The sequence below is a fragment of the Anser cygnoides genome, chromosome 6 (assembly GCF_040182565.1).
Source record: "Anser cygnoides isolate HZ-2024a breed goose chromosome 6, Taihu_goose_T2T_genome, whole genome shotgun sequence".
NCBI lineage: Eukaryota > Metazoa > Chordata > Aves > Anseriformes > Anatidae > Anser > Anser cygnoides.
In genome coordinates, this window is record NC_089878.1 from 18,526,868 (window position 1) to 18,546,522 (window position 19,655).

The window sequence follows — 19,655 nt, forward strand, 5'->3', positions numbered from 1 at the left end:
GTAGATCAGGCAAGTCAGGAAGAGTGTAGATGGAAACAGGCATGGTATTGGGCATCTAATGGTCTCTCTTCATGTGCTGTCTGAAGAGTGGATCGAGAGGACCTGGAGGCACAGAGCTGTGAACAGGGAACCTAACCACAGCTGGTGAGTGCAGCCCACCGCATGGTGTTGCACTCATGTGGCTAACCACAGCAGAGAGAGGGAATTTCCTGGTTTACATTCAGATACATTATCATTATACCAGTAGCGTACCATTTGCCTTTTGCTTTGAGCAGAAATACACAGCATTAATACCACATTTTCATCCTCCTTTTCCTGGATTTGTATCCAAGCTCTTCAGTTTTGCCCTATCTGAGGAACAAAAACAAGGAGGAGGAGACAGGCTGAAGTAGTAATAATAAGATCAAGAAGTAAATCAAGTTCCTTCTATGAAACAAAACAGATGTTGATTCAACCATAATTTAGGCTGGGGAGTGAAGGGCAGCTGAACAGAACATTTGTATGAGTGAAAGCAACATTGCTGCTTAGAGGCAAATCTGCTGCAGTTTTTAAAATACACTTTTAGCATCAGAGATGCTAGTGAAAAGGGATGATCTTCAGGATTTTGCAAATTACAGCACAGTATATTAAGAGGAATGAGTGGCAATTTATCTGAATATAAACTGGCTATAAACTGAAGCTGTTCAGCAGCTGCTCCACAGGCAGCAAAATTGTCTTTGTGATGACAGTGAGAGCCTCCTGGAGAAGGGCAGGGTGGACATTCATGGGTAGGAACCATTAAAAAGCATCATTACCTATAAGTAAGCAAGCACTGCGAAAGCATACTGAACCATATGAGACACTAAGGCAGTCTGGAAGGCTGTCTCCCTTTCACTTTAGGAATTACTGAGTATTTGTTGGTTTTAACTTTTTAAATTTTTATTTCGTTCCTTACTATGATGTGATTTTAATTCTTCTGCATATTGTAGAAGTTTAATTAAGTATATAAAATTAAAGCATAGCTTCAGCTTGTACTGCTGAATGTGCACCAGCAGGACACCTTAAACGCTCTTACTGCTGCTGCTTTGCCAGACCTGAGGACTCCAGTCTCAGGCACTGTCAAGCCAATGCTGTTCACCAGTGCTTTGTTTCAACAGAGAAATGTGGTGCATACAAGGGATAACAAAGGCAGCTCCTTTTTTTGAAGAACACAAAATAGATTAAGCTGGTCTCAGCTGAAAAGGATGCCATCAATTTAGACAGCAGCCTGCTCTTTCAGCTGAAAACGTGGGAAATGGAGCAGCACAAATGGGTGAACTGCTTGATTCTCCAAAATATTTGTGAGATAATTAATCTCTACTGCTTTCTCTGTGTGATAGGGGACCAGCTTACTGCTCCATTACATGCAATGATATCGTTGAAGAAGGTAGACACTTTCAAATGAGTGAGAGAAAACAGAATTTATTTTCTCTGTAACACAACACTCTTTGTATGTTGAGAAGTTGAAAAACAAACTGTCCTTGTGTGCATGGCTCCTCAGCACAGGAAGTTTAGGGGCAAAGGAACAATTGCAAAACAGAAAATGGGGGTAAAGAAAGCAGTGCCAAACTTAGAGGGAGAAAGTAGTACTGTAAATATACCTAATGACTAGGCATAAAAAGAAGTACTGAGTGACTCCTCGTGTTCTTGTGAGCTGGAAGCAGCTTGGTGAGAAACCTCAGGGCAATCATTCCCAAGCCTGCTGGAACAGGGCCTGTTAAGACTCCAGGATAATAGTGTTGGCTCCCCTACTGGAGCACTCCCTCCTGGCTAATGTATGGATTAGTTTGAAGAGGGCAGTTAAGGATAATGGTACAGCCCTGTGACTGAGGGAAGAATAAAATCGTGATAATAAATTCAGCCGAGGGAGAGTTAGAAAACTGAGACATTTATCAAGACGATTGTCTTGCTGTGACAATAGCAGTACTTGCCCTGGATATCATGACATGAAGCAGCTTGGGCAACAGCATTAAAACTGCCCTAAAACATCAAGTTTTAGCTGGAATGGAGAGAGTGAGACTTTCGGTACACAGGACAGCAAGACACCACTGATGTGCCTATTCTTGAGTCACTAATCCGAATTTTTCTTATATGCTTATGGCTAGAGAACGTTTCAGTCATTCCTCCAATAAGATGTTTAAATTTCCTCGTGTACTGCTCAGTACGTCACTCAAACTCTCCAACAAAAGGATCCCTGCTGAAAGCACTGCTTTGTCATGCTGGATCTTTGATGGAGGCCTCGCTGATCTCAGAGCAGGAATGCACAGACATAGCACGTTTCTTCCGTAGAAAGCTTTTTAGCAATTGTTTGTTAATTAACTGAAGTGTGTATTTGTTTATTAGTAAAGTATTTTAAAACTTTATAACTTTAAACCATTTGTTTTCTACGTTAAACTTTTGTTATAATGTCAAAATATACTTTAACATAGCTTCTAACCAGTTTCTAAATGTTGTTTAAAATTTAAAAAGGAAAAACTAAGGGCCTCAGACTTCTTTTCCTGGTCATAATATGTATCCCATAATGTATCCTGCAATTCCTAAGCATCCCTGGACACAAACATCTCCCAGACTTCTGGAGTGCTGAACTGATTTGAATCAGTGCCTCTGCTGTGAGCTACTGATGCCCTCTCCTCAGCCCTGCAAATCCCTGCAGCAGGATCAGTGGTTCTGGCAGACTTTGCTGCCTTCAAATCCAGTACCAGAATGCCCTTTGAGGACTACAGATGCTTGCCTGCAGATGTGCCTGCCTTGAGTAGCTGACGGATTCTGTCAGCCACGTGCACTAACAGCAAGCTTCTGGCTGCAGAAGACAAATGGTCCCAGCCCAGGACCTGGGACCCCCCGGTAGTGTGGGCATCCCTGCCTCATGCACCTGCATGCAGGGCCTGAAGCTGTACCCCAAAATCTCATCTTTTCATATCTCCAACCGCATCTAGGGGCAGCAATAATCTTACATAGGCAGCATGTCTACAGGAACAGCATTTCAAATTGCACAATACTGAATTCTGACCTAAGGAGATCTGGTAAACTCAGCAGGGTGGGTTAACAAATCATTTCCTTATCAGAAAGAAATTACACAGCCTAAATGTATCATTTGCAAGGACTGTGTGGTATTTGTAACCTTTGCTTCCAAACGCAACAAGGCACAGCTTTCTTTTTACCCAACAGATGGCCAACTGCTCTTGGTTAGAGAAAATAAAACCTAAGCAGAAGCTTTCTCACTAACATTTATAGCCCTGCAGATGGACACATTGCAGGAAAGGCAGCTTTGTTAATAAATCAGAAAAACCTATAATAACTTTAAGTTCAAGGCCTAATCATTTTTTTTTCTTTAGACAACTTTTCTTGAGCAGTAAAATACATGCAAGGCCTCAGGGAGCTCAGGGCCTTGTTGTGTGCTCCAGGGATGAGTGGTATTTTACTGCCCTAAGGACTATGAAAGGCTGAAGTAACAGGAATGTTAGCCTTTGTACCACTGAAAAGCTCAGAAATATAAACCTTAATTACAGGAGAAAATATAAGTAAATGCTTTGAAGTTTTGCTCAATACAATTCTATCCACCATGCCCTGATCTTGTTCTCTGAAAGTTCTCTTTATTCACCAGGGTATTGAAGATTTGGGTAGTCCCACCTGCATTTGGTGACTGCAGTTCTGTACAATGCCTATGACTCTAGATGAAGTCAGAGGGTGCTCCTAGAAAGGAACGTGGAAATCTAAACTTGATCTAGTATTTTCTCCAAAGTTCACATTCTGGATTAACCCAGCAGCTCAGAGATGGTATTAGTACGTACAAGCACTCATCCTTAGGTGACAAGCTCATCTTGCATACTTAGTGTTATCCCTAATGTTTAGTCTCTCACTATCAACTTTTAGGCATTAGGTAGTTATCAGCATAGGCAGACTGGCAGGCACCTACCAGCATCAGTAAAGGCCTCACAATGACAAAATGGACTAGTTAATGGAAGAACAAACTTTCGTCCACACCCAGGACACCACACAGTCTAATCTAGCACAGCAACTGCTAGGAGACACTCAAAACCTGGGGCATGGGATGCTCAAAAGGCTTCAACTGACCCCAGTCACAGGCTTTGTCCACCCACATCTCCAGGAACTGAGGACAGAGTAGATGCCTGTTCTCTTCCCAGAGCTGCTCTACTTGCAGTAGTTTTCCCTCTTCTGCTTTTCCCTTGACCACACAGCTGTTACAGTGATATTTGATCACCAGGGAGGTGTATGTATGCCCCATCAGAGATTAGTGCACTAATCTCTGTAGTGCAGAGATTACAGATAAGTTTCCTGCTTTATTAGATATAATTTTCAGCAAAATTTGACTTATTGTTTTATTATTCTTACATGCAGCCAATTATTTTTTTCTGTCTGAGAATCTCTCAGATGGCAACACAGCAAAGAATACAGAGTGAGACAGTATGACTGTATGTTAGAAAACTAAGAAAATTAGCAGGACTCTTACAGGCAGATGAAGTAAATAAAACAGCATTAACACTCTTAGAGAAGCATTACAGACTTTGAAATGACAAAGTCCTTTTCAATAAGCTTTGTATTACTTACACACCAATGCAACGTGTTGTGCAAACAGTTTTAACTCTAATCTTACTGAAACAGGAGATTATGTAACCAGGCCACAATGCACACATTGCCTTTTGAAGGGAAGTGTAAAAGGCCGTAAAGTATTATGAAAGTGTTGTTACAGGAGTAAAAGCTCTTTAGAATCATTCTAACTCCTCCTTTCACAAGAGAAGGAAGTTGTTTAAACTCTGTGCTGTGGTATATTATGCATTTAAGCCATAAAAAGAAACTTTGGGAGATAGATATTGCATGCACAAATCATAAAGGGTGCCATAATCATTTGCCTTTCAGAGGTGGAAAATTATATTGGAAGTTATACAAACGTATAACAGAAATGGAACAGACTGAACAGTATCTAAAATTAAACAGGTGCCTTTCTATGAAAAAAAAAATGGGCTAAGAAATGCCAAACAGGAAGAATGAAAGGTTTCTGGAAAGCAACTAATCCGATGGGAACTTCTGCACGAGTAAGGTCAAGTGTGCTTCCCTGCTCTGCCTCCTGCTAATGTTCTCTGCCATTCTGCCCTTCTACCACAGCATCTGTTACCATGATGTGATTTTACTATTTCTTGCCCTGCCCCTCGTCTCTAAACTTAGTTATTGATTTTTGGCACCCTTTTCCCTTTCATGCTTATGTTTGTTTCAGGCAACAGCAGCTGCATGGAATAAATCCTTTGGGTTTTATAGAGCCATTGTTCAAAGCTGTTTTAAGAGTGTTACTACATGTTTGCAATAGTAAACGACAACATAAAGAAACTGGAATTAATAATAATAATAATAAAAAAAACATAATAAAAAGGCAGAGCTATATATTGCTATACAGTGAAAACAATTGGAAGTATGCATGTACAAATCCACTTCTTTGATTAGCATGTCATGAAGGAATCATCATTTTTAGAGGAAGAGCGTGCAACACTTATTTCATCCAGCAGTGAATAAACACCACAGGGCAGAGATGTTAAATTCTTTTTCTTCATTTTGTAAGTAAATGTCACCTTAGGTCCTCTTTCAACCAATTAGCCAGTACTCTGTCGCATACTGGAACAGCCACGGGGATGATCTAGCTATGTTCAGAAGACAATTGTTCCAAAGGGAGAGATATTCCAGCTAAGAATACAATCTACCCTCTTTTCTATTATATACCCTTCCTGCAGAAGAGAAGCGTTTGGCAGACAACTACTCGGGGAACACTACACCAGCTCAAAGGCTGCCTTACAACACAGCTATACCTGGGAGTCCATATTGAACCTCACTGCTGGAAAAGGAGAATGGCTGGGCTGTACCAGAATTTTCTCTGTGGTCTTTGTCTTTTTTTTTTTTTTTTTTTTGACTGGGTTAGCCAAAAATCACTAAAAAATGCTTAGAATCGATGAATTCAGAGTTATCAGTGAGATTTGCTATTTTAAGGATTGTTTACCATTTTACAAGAAAAGAAAATGACAATAAATATCTTTTGATAACCTTGCATATTCCGCTAACATAGCCAATTCTATTTTGAGAAAAGCCGCAGTATATTGTGTGCATTTTTATATTAGCTAGAACTTCAGAACACAAGATGGCAGTGTACATTGTAGTGAATTCAGGCTTTTAGCTGCTCCTGTTACTCAAACAGAACATATAACATTTTATTCAGTCATATATTAATCTGATCGTGTAATTGCAGTATTAGAAATAAACCTAAAAGTATTTATCAACAGCAGAAACAAATGCAATTTGCCAATAAATGAATATTGCATGAACAAGTGTTAGGTAAAGCTTAATTCAAGCTTTTATCGTACATAACAACACTCTGGAGACATTAAAGCCTCTTATGGAACTCCTCAATTGCAATAACAAGAGAGTATCCCTTTATGAAGGAATGGAAGCTGGCTCAGTCACAAGAGCTTCAGAGCAAAATTGGCTGCTGGGGAAAAGAACATAAGAGAGCTGGCAGCCTAAAATATGTAAAAAGCTCAGGGCTCTCTGAGGAGCACTGTAGACCACTGAAATGGAACAGACTGAACAGTGTCTAAAATTGAACAGGTGCCTTACTATGGAAAAAAAAAAAAGTGGACAACTGTTTGGCATGACAATTCAGAAAAAAAAATCCACTGAGAAGCACTGAATTAGAGGAATAAGTCTCTGGCTGAGGACAAAATTGCTTAAACAGATACAAGGAGTCAGACCTCTCTGTACACAACTTCAGTTATGCAAAGTCTCCCTGAGTACAAGTGGCCAAACAGAACTGCAAAAACAAACTTTCTCTGTAACTACTTGCTACTCTCTCTTCTGAGGTTGAGTTGAATGTTGGAGTCAGCAGGTATAGCTTGAAAGTTGTCTTAGCTATCTTTCTGAACTGAATTACTAGCGTTTGGTTATACACACATCAACATATTAGAAAGGCTTGCTACATAGTAAAGAAAGCCTTAAGAAAAATAGCAGCATTTCAGAGTATAAAATCATCATGGAAAACATTATCCCCAGGGGATGTGTAACACTGACAAAATTCCAGGCAGCCCTGCTTTCTCCATAGGCGTTGCTCAGGTTACTTTACCTCCCTACATCTAAACTCACAGTGCTAATGACAAATGAGGCTGACCTGGATCATCAAAACTCAACACCAAGTTCCATCATTTCTGGATACAGCTCTTAATTTAACGTAGTTATTTTGAATTAGATTACGAAAATGTATAATATCTCTCAGATGACTGTGTCATAATTACTTCACATTTTTCTCTCCAGAATGGGGATATTTGTAATCTTCCATTTTACTGGACAATAGAGAATATCAAAGCAGTGTGAGTGGAGCATGGCATGCAGAGCTTGGCCAGCATTTTTGAAAGAAGGTGGAATTGGGAATGCTGGTCCACAAGTCTACTTTTCTTGTAGTCATCCGTGTGTCAAAATATCACCCTGTTCCCAACCCCACAATCACAGCAGTTCCAACAAAAAGTTGTCATACTTTTCATGATGGTCCACTCCTGTTGTTACTTCAGTTGTTGCTTGTTATTGCCTTATGTTCCCACACATAAATCATTGGTTTTATTCCAAGACTTTTTTTCCTCTCTCTTTCTGAATTTGCATAAGATTGCATTTGGCATTGATTCAGGTCAAATAATTCAAACATCATTTTTTGCCTGGTATTTAAACTAAGGCTGGGTGTGGGCTCATGACTAAAATAAAGTGTCTAACCTAGCTGTTTCAGTCACCTGGTCTATTTATCACAGTAGATTACAGTATGTGTGGTATGCACAGAATTATGCATGTATTTCTCAGCCATCTAAAATGGAGGATAAATTGAACGTGTCATGGTTTTAGGGCAGTAATTTATATTGAGTACAGGGCTTAGAATGGACCCGAGCCAAAACCTCAGATCTAAATTACCCTGAGTTCCAGGGAAATTTTAATCCGAATAAAAACTTCACAGCTGCTCATTATATAATTAAGTGAACCAACAAAAGACCGTTTCTCAGCACTCTCAAACTAAAGCATTTACATCCACATTTAAACTCTGTGGCTTCATCCATGGATGCCCTATACTGACCCTAATCATGGAAGTTCTTGTATGTAATTAGTGCCTCTCAGATTCTGCTGTTTGATACAACCATTCTGAATGTTTCAGCTGGCTTTGAGAAGATCCCCATTATGTATATTATTCTTTAACCTAATGGTATTTCCTCTCTGGGAGTATGTTACAAGGATTCACAAATTAAATATTTTTCATGTATGAACTATTGAAGTTGGTCTCACGGCCTCCTTTTCATTTCAGGTTCTTATTCAAGATTTGATTTTCAAGAGTATGTCTTCCTTTAGCAACCATGGGAATTAACGTCTGAGTTTCTGTGAATGCACTTGGGTTGTCCAGTCCGGAGAAAAGGAGGCTGAGAGCCATCTTCGCTGCTGTCTGCAACTTCCTGAGGACAGGAAGCGGAGAGGGAGGTGCCGGCTTCTGCTCCTTGGGAACAGACGGCAGGATGCACAGCAAAGGCACAAAGCTGAGCCAGGGAAGAGTATTCCACTCCACTCCACTCCATTCCATTCCATTCCACTTCATTCCACTCCATTCCATTCCATTCCATTCCATTCCATTCCATTCCATTCCATTCCACTCCATTCCACTCCATTCCATTCCAATTTTATGTTATTTGTCAGCCCACATAGACACACAGTGAAATTTTTTCTTTAGGTAAAATAGTTCTTACTTTTCTATTCAGAACTAATCCTAAGATAATCTTCTTTTACGAGGTATAACCAATTTCCCTATAATCAAAGATAACCTCCACTCCCCTCACAATAAAATTTTGCTCTAAGAGCCCTCCCCATGAATGATCCCTTCCTCCCCAGACTTTCACAAAATCATCTCTTTGACACAGCCCTACATAAATCAAAATTAATTTATTTCCTGCAGTCCAAAACAACTTCTTCCCTCCAAAATAAATTCTTGTCTGAACATTAAATCCTAATTACACTTGCGAATTCAGGAAGCTGTGGCGCAGCAGAATGATAGCAGTCCTAGAGGCACTGTAACCTGTTCATTTACTGAAAGCATCATCTCTCTGCCTTTCATCAACGCATAATGTGAAAGACTAGGTCTGGTCAATGAGGGCATGGAGCAGGAAATGTGAGTGGGCAGGAGACTGCTACCTCTTCGTCCGGCAAGACCGAGACTCCAGCTGGGGCTGCAGGCTTTAGAGCTGTCGGGACTGGGGGTGGCTGGGATAAAGGATGCTGGGGGTTAGTGCCGCCCCAACATTCCCCAAGTCAGCACTGATTGTAATAATTGTTAAAAGTAAAAGGCAATACATTTAAAATTGGCAAAAGTAATATGCCTATGAAACATGCTGGCAAATGGTATCGCTGAGGCCAAGTGCTTAGCAGGATTTAGTAAAAGGTTATACATACATATTCATACATTTATGTGGGGAATTAGATTGGACCCGATAAAAATTCATAATGGATATAAATGTTCGCAGTTCAGGGCATAAATCAGCCACCAGCCTGAGGTTAGAAAATAACTTCCCCTACAGTCAGGTTGTTATATAATTATCCATTATACTGGTGGAGGGGGGGGGAGAAGGGGTTGAAGAATAGGGCAATTTCCTCAGCGACGTCTGGGAATTACTATTGTCAGACAACTAATTTAGATTTGATCTGGTATGGAAGTTCTTATTACATCAAATAATGTAATTTAGAATTAAAGAATATGATTTATTTTTTATTTCTTACTCTTTATGTAATCAAGTTCATGCCTGAGGGTAACTGCAAGCCTTTCCCATATAAGCAGGCCAAAGTTAGCGAAATGTACTCTGCTGTGCTTTCTCACAGAACCTCCTTAAAAACAGCTTCAAATTTTCCAAGGAAGTCAGGCAGAGTCCCAGGAATTCAGTTTGTTGAGATGCTAGCCAACTAATATAGCCAACTTACTGGCTATATTAGAAGAGAAAAATTTCTGTTCTTGAGCTACAGTAAAAATCTCACATCCTGAAACGTCCTTATTTTTGTTAAATTTGTTAAATTTGGAGAATAACATAAAAAGACTGGCAGAGCTCCTAAACATCACTAATTATAGCACTTAGGCTACTCTGTGCCTGCTTTTTCTACTTGGTGTTGTCAGCACACCTAAGCAAATCATACGTGTTCCTACGGACTTGTTTACATCAAGCAATATCTCTTCAGCTCTCTTGTTGAACTTACAAACTCTGAAAGCTAACATAACACACACTACACTCTAATAGAAACATCCTTTATGACCTTGAAAACAAATGGTTTGACTGAAAATGGCTTGATTAAAACTTTATAAATGAATACAGGAAAACATTCCTGTGCAGGAATTCAGTGCAGGAGTCAAGGGATATTGGCTGCATTCTGCTATGGTTTCTAGAATGTATGTGCTACACCTACTGTAATTATAGCATAAATTATCATCACAATAGATGTGTGGAACTAAGGAACATTTATTAACAAACCATCTCACAAATTTTCATAAGAAAAAAGTGTGATACTTGGCATCAGTCTCTTAAGAGTTTCTGTTCCTAGTGAAGTAATACTAGAAACACTGCACAGCAATACACATCTGGAAGGTTTAGGACCACAAGCAACAAACATTTTGGTTTTATGAAATAAAAATCTTTCTGTGCAAACTTGTGATCTGTTCAGAGAGATTTATAAAAGGAATAGCTGAAGAGAAGGCAGCAGATGTAACATAGCAGATTTTTTTTAGTTTCCGTGTTCCATAAAAATCTTACTTGAAAAATTAATTCAAACTGGCTTTGATAAGAAAGCTGTAACTTCGCTTGCTGCTACAGACCACCTGTCCCCTGAATGCAGGCAAGCAGGCGTCTCCTATCAGCTGGGGTCCCCCCAGCTCCGTGCCAAGCGCTGTAGGTGTTGCTGGCACAACACTTTGCAGGCTCTAGTTACCAGGGTGTCCTCATTTAACACACAGGGTCTGCAGAAGCAATGCGACTGCTTTATGGCTTTCTCAGAACAAATAGGGCAACTCCCTTAAGCACAATTAACTCTTAACAGTGGCAACATTACCAGCCCTGCAGATGAAACCCAAATGAGGGTTATGACAGTATTGGGTGGGTCTTGTTGGGACCGTTTGACACCAGTCCTCTGCCAGTCACATATGCAGTTTTGTTGTGTCTCCTGCCTCCTTATGTCCTCCTGCTGCCACTAATGACACCCTGCCAGCAGCAAGCTATTTCCCTGTGAAGCTCCCAGGCTGTTTATAACCCAGCTGCCTCACCCTGCCAGCCACCAAACTGCAGCTCCTGCTCTCGTGTAGGGTTCTCCCTCTGGAACTTGGCTCACAGTACACTGGAAACCCCAGCATAGACTGGGAACCTCAGTACAGTGTGGCAAAGACACAGGATATATTGAACTGTGAGGAGGTGTTTGTGGTGTGACAGATATAGGTGTGAGGTCTAATTTTTTTAAATGTCTTCATTGCAAAAAAAATAAACTCTAGCGTGCGGCTGACGTTTACAGTTGTACTTTGTGTAAAGCTTCAAACACCAGTGAAGAGAGAATTAGAGACGAGGTGTAAAGAAATTAACACCCAAAAAGTAACAGTTTTGATCTAGAATAAGGCAAACTGATAAATACTGTACAGATAATCCAAAGTTTTCCAGTGAAAGAAATAACCTCAAAAAAGCATGAATTAGAAAAGAGAACGATGGGAAACTTTCCTTTTTCTCCCCCTGCAACTACAAGCAAGTTTGCACAGGATATGGCAAGGCAAAAGAACAATGTAATTTTGGCTCCATATGAGAAGCTGTAACAGCAGAAGGTTAAGTCATTTTCTTTATGTTTTTGGCCTTAAATATTCAGTTCCATCCACAGCACTATCAAAGAGACAAAGACAAATGAGAAAGAGTTCTGAAAAAAGCCAGGAAAATAATCAGTGGCTAGAGGGCCAGATTTATTTGGAAATATGTGCATCTGTTTAACTTGTCCAAGCCTTTAAGGGTGGTTAAGGCGAACTTGTATTGGACAACTTATTCTGGAACAGAGCACTTAGAAATACTAAGTTAAAAAAAAAGGTTAGCAGGTAGTGGGCTGCCAGAGATCCCAATACTGCTTTATTAGCTCTGCTTCTGAGCAGCTACCAAATCACTCCAGTAGCAATTCCTAAAACAATGCATAAAAATAAGGGTTGCATTTATATTCTGAGAAATGAGTTTAGTTTTTATTTCCTCAGAAACTCACTTTCAGAGACAAACCTCGCTGTCTCTACCCTACGTTTAAGTAAGTAGTAGGTGCACACACACACTCCAGTATAGTGCTGAGGATCACACTGATGGCTTGATATTATTTGACATTCAAAACACAGACTTCTTTCATAGCAAGGCCTATGTGTTACACTCTCCATATAGCACACTATATGGAGATGCTGATGGGTAGCAACACCACGTACATAATAGCATATTTAGGACAGGACAAAAAGATGTACCTTAAGCTAAAGAAAGGTTTAAAACAAACAAACAAAACAAAAAAAAAAAAACAAAAAAAATGAGAACTATGCAAAATACTAACAGAAACATCATGACTCCAAGGATTCTGCATCTCTGACCATTTCTTTTAGACAAAGGCATGGAGGACACACTGATGCTGGAAGCAAGTCTGTGCAAATTGTTCAGACTATTACCTACACTGCCTAGCTCAGAGTGAGACTGGAAAAGCATTCTTGGGCAGAACAGCAGTCTGCCCTCCTGCCTGTGCCAGCCTTCACAAATACGAGCATGTTTAGAAGTCTGCACCCCACCAGATCCATCAGGACAGGCTTGCCACTGACAGCTGCTGATAGTTAACAGGCTGTCTGCATAACAGTCCTGTGGACAAGAAGCAGAGCATCCTGTGCATGTGGCTGCTCCAAGTGCAGCTCTTTCAGAACAGCGTGAATAGTCAGCAGGCTGCTTATATTTGAAACATTGTAGGTAAGAATTGCTTGCTGGGTTAGCAGAACACATGGGGCATGACAAGAGGGTGCAGTAGTAAACAACACATTATATTCCCACATCATGTGACTATCAGGAGGAAAAAAAAAAAGTGGCTATAGAACACCCAGATTCTCCCCTATTTAGCAAACACTTCTGTTATAGCAGGGGATATACTGAGTTTAGAGAGTAAGGTCTTCTCTAGAAAAGGATTATGAATATTATCACAGATTAAACACTATTTGATTTATTAATGCTATTTCTATAGACACATCTAGTATACTGAAATATTTTGATAGGGCAGATATTCTAACCAATGCTTATCTTGTCTTTGGCATCAGAAAATGCAAGTCAAAGAGAACTCAGTACTGTTCTTACTTTCACATTTTCTATTTTTGGGGGGTGGAAGGTGCAACAAAAAAATGTGAACAATTATAGTATGCATTTGTGAGATGTCTAGGCTCTCTGAGTTCCTGAGAACACATGAAAATTGAAAGGGAAAGATGAGCAGTAGCTGGGTCAGCACACTTATGACATAAAGGTATTCAAACACTTTGAGGATGGTGGTGAGTTCAATAGCTTATCAAACATGGGAGTCTTACTACAAAGCACGTGCTACTCTTCAAACTCTTTGTAATATGTTTATTTATAGTTAGGTCAGCTTCAGCGGTTGATGTCGCAAAATGTAGTCTTTCAAAACTTTTTGAAATACATTCATTGAAATGCAGGTTGAAAAAGTTCCTATTCCTGGAAGTTAATTCGGATTTTAAATTGCTATATTACAAGGCCATTCATTCTGGAATAAGTTCCTTCACCTATTTTAGCTTACTTTAATATTTAATTCTGGGACAGTTATTCTGTTCTAGAATTATTCCAGAATTGTCTTGGCACCAGAAAGTCATGGAAACATCTTTCATCAGACACACCTACACAGTAGTATGCCCTGGGTAAAACAAGAATTAGGATTCTAGTTGAGTTAGGAGTGCAGATCACATAATTTATCATCTACAGATGCCAGGATGTTAAAACTTTCAATTGTTTTCCCACCAAACTGAATGAGGCATTTCGTTAATACAACTACATCTGTATAATTGAAAACTAAATCAATGACGACTGCATGATTTGAATATTACTTTAAATAATTTCACTTTTATTATGCTCTTTTGTTGTAAACGGTATCACCAAATAGCTTATTCATTTTCCTTCTGCTTCTGATTTGAGCTTGTGCTTTTCGTGAAGAAAGAAGCAGCACATTTTCAACCTTTCTAATTTTCTGGGATACACTATGCATGACTTTTAATTATTTAGTCTGATACACATTAACACTAAAAGTTCATAGTGCACAGTGAGATAAACAGGTGAGAAGAACCTGGTGGACTGTAACTGACCCAAGAAGCTGAGTGAGTACCAGCAGTCTCAGGCAATGCCCTTGCAGGAAAACAGGAATTTGGGGTATACAACCAATGCAGGGCTTTAGTTCTGGGAAGGAACTCCCATACTCCTTTCAGAGGAGTGGTCCTAGTCACTGCCTGTTAATTCCTTTGGAAAGATACTGCTTTAAAGTATTTGGACATGTAACAGGAAGAAAGGCCACAGGCTACTTACTCTGACACACTGGGTCTTTGAGGAGAGCTTTGATGGTTTGCTTGTCTTCTCCCACAAATTCAATGCTCAGTTCCTGACTAAAAAGTCCATGAAGCTTCAGATTTTCCCTTATCTGTAGAGGATTTAGAGAGCGATAGAAGATAGCTGTTAGCACAGAGGATTGAACAGTTTTTAGCCTGACTAGGAATACAAAAGTATCACAGAAAGTAAATTAAAAAAATAATTGTTTCATTGACCTTTCCCAAAAACATGCTTTTCACTGCATGAAAGACATAATCAGCTCAACATTTAAATGTCCTTTATTTTGCTTTTTATCAAACTAACTTAAAACTCTTACAGTGTAACGTTGGTAAAATGTCCACTCAGGACTGCATGTTCATAAGCATTACAAAAAACTTCTGAAAATTGTTATCTGCCTGATGTAACAAAATTAAGTACAACAGAGCAATACTGTCACAACAGCAGTCCTTCTCCACTGTGAATGGAAAAGGGGAGTCCTCCAGAGCTCCTCCAAAAGGCTTCTAAAATACTAAAGCAAAATGGCTAAATTGTCATTACAAGCTCTTTTATCTGTTTTAAACACGTTATTTTCAAGAATTTCTCAACTTGAAAGGAATTTCTAAGTTTAAGCCATCAAGCCTTAATAGGATAGAAATTCTGACAGTCAAGAATTCAAAGCATTACAGTGTCAGTTTATTCTACAGGATAAGACAAGTACCAGCAGAAGATAAACCATTTCTGACTCCTTGAAACTGAATTGGAAATTGAACCTTCCTCAGGAAGAAAAAGCAAAGGTCTGTACTCTGCTTGTTCATACTCATGTACAAAGTCCTATGACTTCTCTCATTACCATGGTTCCAGGGAATGAAATAACCAATACAGTTTGGGGCATGGGAAAAGATTACAGGATACAGTTACTTTTCTGGTAACCACAGAGATAGAGTCTTCTTCGAGAAGTGAAGAAAGAACCAGATACTGTACTTTGAACAGGACATTAACTTCATCTAACTTTTAGATGGTAAGGGTTAGGGAAGATGATTTCCAGCCACCGTGGCTGGGGACATACCAGCTCTTCTGTCAACAACCAAGCACTGATTCATGGTCCATCTTATGGCTTTGCAATGTAAGACAGGAACGGAGCTTGTAGCACATATGCTGATTCCAGGTCCTTGTTTTACATCTCATGCAGACCTCTCTATAAAACAGAGGATGTGTCCTTATCACTGAGTTGAAAATAAATTTTGTCTCACTCAATACTTTCATCAGTCTTTTTCTATTGTCATCACAGGGGCTAATTTTAAAATGAAATTCCTTGTTAAGAATATAACATCAAAAAAAGTTCTAGCACAAAATCCCAGATCCTGAAAGTCACTTCTCAAAACAGCCTCAGTCAAAATAGTCACTGATTCAAAGCTCAGAAATTCAGCGTGACTGAAATTCACTCAGCAAATCAGCAAGTGTCTCCAACATTCTTCAGATGTTTGAAATATTTTATACCAACAGAATAAATTTTTCCTCCATTGCCCTTTTATTTGAAGACACTCAAACTAGCAAGGTTTTAAAAATTTCAACAGTAGGTGGCACTGTGAAGTTTCTAGCTTCACAATTATTCTAATAATATAAAATGTTATACAGATCCTTTAGAAAGAACTTCATCAAAATGTTAGTAGTCCGTCATCTAAAAACATTGCCCAATCTTTCCTTTTTCCTTTCATTTTAAAAAGATCATGAAAACATTTTAAATTTTGATAACAAAATAAATGCTTTTCTAAATATTAAGATCGACAGATATTCTAAAACAAGAATAGGAATAACAAGAATGTCACATATAAAAACAGGCAACTAATAAAATTTAAAATGTCATAAAAATATCCTCTATACGCTTTGTTACTCTTCAGTAAAGTACCACTATGGTTTGCTCTTGAATACATTAGAATTAGCTCATATACTGAGCTACATCAAATTTCCTGGAAATCTTAGCACATGAACTATAATATCACAATAATGGGTGTCAAGGCAGATGAACATAGACTGACAGGAATATCTCAAATGGAGACCAAAGCATTATATGTAGGTCCTTAATCCTCTCTATATACAATATGGAGATGCTACTATATGCCAAAACAACTCCTGGATCAGAAACATGCAATATTAATTGAAAACGTTTTTTTCAAAACTGTACCATACTAAAAGCTATGAAGGGCAACTAACAAACAAGCATGTGTTTCCAGGTATTTCAGACTGTCTAAACAAATGAAAATAACAATATTGTAAATTTATTGCTTACATTGATTCAGAAAGCTCTGAATGCCATACACCCAGCTCAATAGTGGTGTATGGGAGGAATAGTACTGCGAGATACAGCATTTTCATTAAGCTGAGTTTTGGATGGCTGCCTTGCTTGCTCATCAGAAATGATACACTGGTCTGCCTAAGCTCAGGGTGTGAAGATAAGGAAAGGAGAAAAGAAATTAAGCAAGGAACACAAATGAAATATATAGTCAATACTCTTTTATCTGGCGTGGCCAGCAAGAGTCCTTGCTTTTTTTTTTCACCCCAGGCTCCAAGCAAGCTGCTTAGCTTTGCATGGAATTTCTGCACTGTGATACAATCTACACCAGCACCTAAGATTCCTGTTTGGTTTTATTTTGCTTTCTATTAAATAAAACATGTAGAAAAGACACCTTTATAGCTTCAGGGCAATTTTTCATTAACTGACATTGTGTATTACTCATTTTATGTGAATGTGTTCTGTCTTCTGATTGCTGTTTCTTTTAAAATACTGAAAAAAAATCAAAAGACATCATTTGCAAGGAGTCCTGAGCTGGGAGCAGCTCTACCCAAAAGTTTTTTTAAACTGTGACAGCCAATTTGTGTTTTAGAGGCCTGTTTCTCCAGAGTCTCCAACACAGTCTTTTCAGCTGGATTCTGTAGGGTTCACTTTTAGACCATATAATAAACTGGTACTACAAAAATAATAAACAGAAATATACTTAAAATTTTGCTGCTGGTTTTCCATTATAAATGATTTATTGTTGCCATGCATTATCCCTCCATGGAATCAAGGACATGGTATTGTAAGAGCTACTTCAGTACACCTAGTCCATTCAGTGATGCAGCATGTGTTCTGCTTGGACCTCCACAAGATATTTAGTGGCTCTATGTATGTGCTTTAACTAAACCTTCATTGTAAGGCAAGTGTTTCCACTGCATCTGGTACAGTTATGAAACATGCATATAACAAATCTACTGAGATTACAGGTTGTTTCTTCAAAGGGATATCTTAATTTTGCATAATTGCAGCAAGCACCTTCTATATTTTTGGGTAAACACCGGCCTGCATCATGCTGGTGCAAAGAAATTTTTTAAATTATTACAGATTTTCCAAATCTACATACTTGTGCTATATTTTTTTTAATTTATAGTCATACTCTTGCACCATGTGGGGCAAATGTGAAAATTAGCTCTTCACACTAGCCCTGTTTTACATTGGCAAACTGAACTAACGCAGCTCAAGCATTGTGAATACCCAGTGCAGGAGTATTGCACCAGTCTGAAGAGAGTTTACAGTAACACCCAGGCTTCAAGCCACAGAAGCTAAATAATTGCCTGCAATGGAATAGTTAGATTTTCTATTAAAGATCGTAAGCATCCCAATTTCATCTTATTTGGTTATATTAGATCATTGAAAGGAACCTCAAAAATGGGCACAAAGGATGATCCAAGTATCATTTGAAAGCTGTACATGTGAAACTTTGGCAAGCTGTTTTTCCAAAATGTTCTTTGGAATGAAGAATTGCTGACACTTGATTTATTACTCCCAAATTAGTACTTTCTGAGAAAATGCTCCCTGGGGAACCTGCTGCAGGTGTTGAAACGTCTTGAGCAGGACATTGAACCAGACGACCTTCAGAGGTCCCTGCCAACCTCATCCTTTGTGCGATGTACTGCCGGGCAGCCTACAAACACAATGGCAGTGGCCCTTTCAGACCCCATATTCAGAGCACTGAACTGATCAAGCATTTGACCGCTACTTGAATTTCCAAGAAGAATTTAGCCTGCATTCTGATGCATGTCATTTGTCAAGTAATGGCAGGTTATTTCAGATAAAACACTCCAATAATTTGGTAACTACGACACAGCAGGGATGCAGGCCTGTGGCCCACCAGCTCTGAAGTATTCCCCCTCACTTTTAGGTGTGCTGCTCCTCCTAAGAAATACGATACGCTTTTGAATGCTTATTAAATACCTGTAGAAGTCAAATCCTTGACATTACGTGTTTGACAGAGACGTTATCAGCACCGCTGACATTACTGCAGTGTGGGGGACAGAGTCTAAAGGTATCAATTCAAAACAATTTGTGTGTATCAAATCCTTGATTTTCTTATCTCTCTTTTGGCTGGTTTGCAAGTGTGGTCACTTGTTTGGAATTCTCCTACCATGAGGAAGGAGGCTGATATGTAAGCCGGTCTGCAATGCCGTTAGTGTTGTTCCAGCTTTGTTATTCTTAACAAACCTCCCCACAGTTAAACACCAGCAGTTGTAGGTTACGTCTGGGTTGCATGGGGCTTTGGTGTGACTTCCATCTTTCCTCCGCCAGTGCTGAGCTCACTGTTCAGCTGGACCCTGGACACCTAGCAAGCACTACATGAAGTGTACGTAGAGGTGTATCCACAGGTACACAGCTGAATATGGTATATAGAGATGAGGTTTTCTCCTAATCTGATCCCATGCCAATTGAACACCTGGCTGATAAACACTGGTATTGAATGCCAGGAGCGTTTCCATTACGTCCATCTTGAAAATACCATGCGGGAGATTCAAGTGTGTAAGTCAACCCACTAAAAAAGGTACGCCGATGATTTCAACACCTGTAGCGTTGACTGGGGCCGTAATACGGAAACAGGGGAGACGAGGGAGTCGGGGCACTTTTAGAGGAGGCATTACCTTCATACACAAGGGAAGGGTGTGCAGAGCCTGCGGGGAGATCACTCAGCCCCAGCCCGAGCAGCCCGCAAGCCGTAC

General features: G+C 39.4%; 1 protein-coding gene across 1 annotated transcript in view; it reads right to left on the minus strand.

Annotated features, from left to right (window-relative positions):
• Positions 1-15,824, minus strand: part of AGPS (alkylglycerone phosphate synthase) — a 76,693-nt gene extending 60,869 nt beyond the window's left edge. Inside the window, exons 1-2 of the mRNA XM_048061581.2 lie at positions 15,697-15,824; positions 14,631-14,742 (exon numbers count right to left, since the gene is read on the minus strand). The gene's annotated coding sequence lies outside the window, so the exon portion shown is untranslated. The remainder of the gene's footprint in view (positions 1-14,630; positions 14,743-15,696) is intronic.
• Between the last annotated feature and the right edge of the window lie 3,831 nt (positions 15,825-19,655).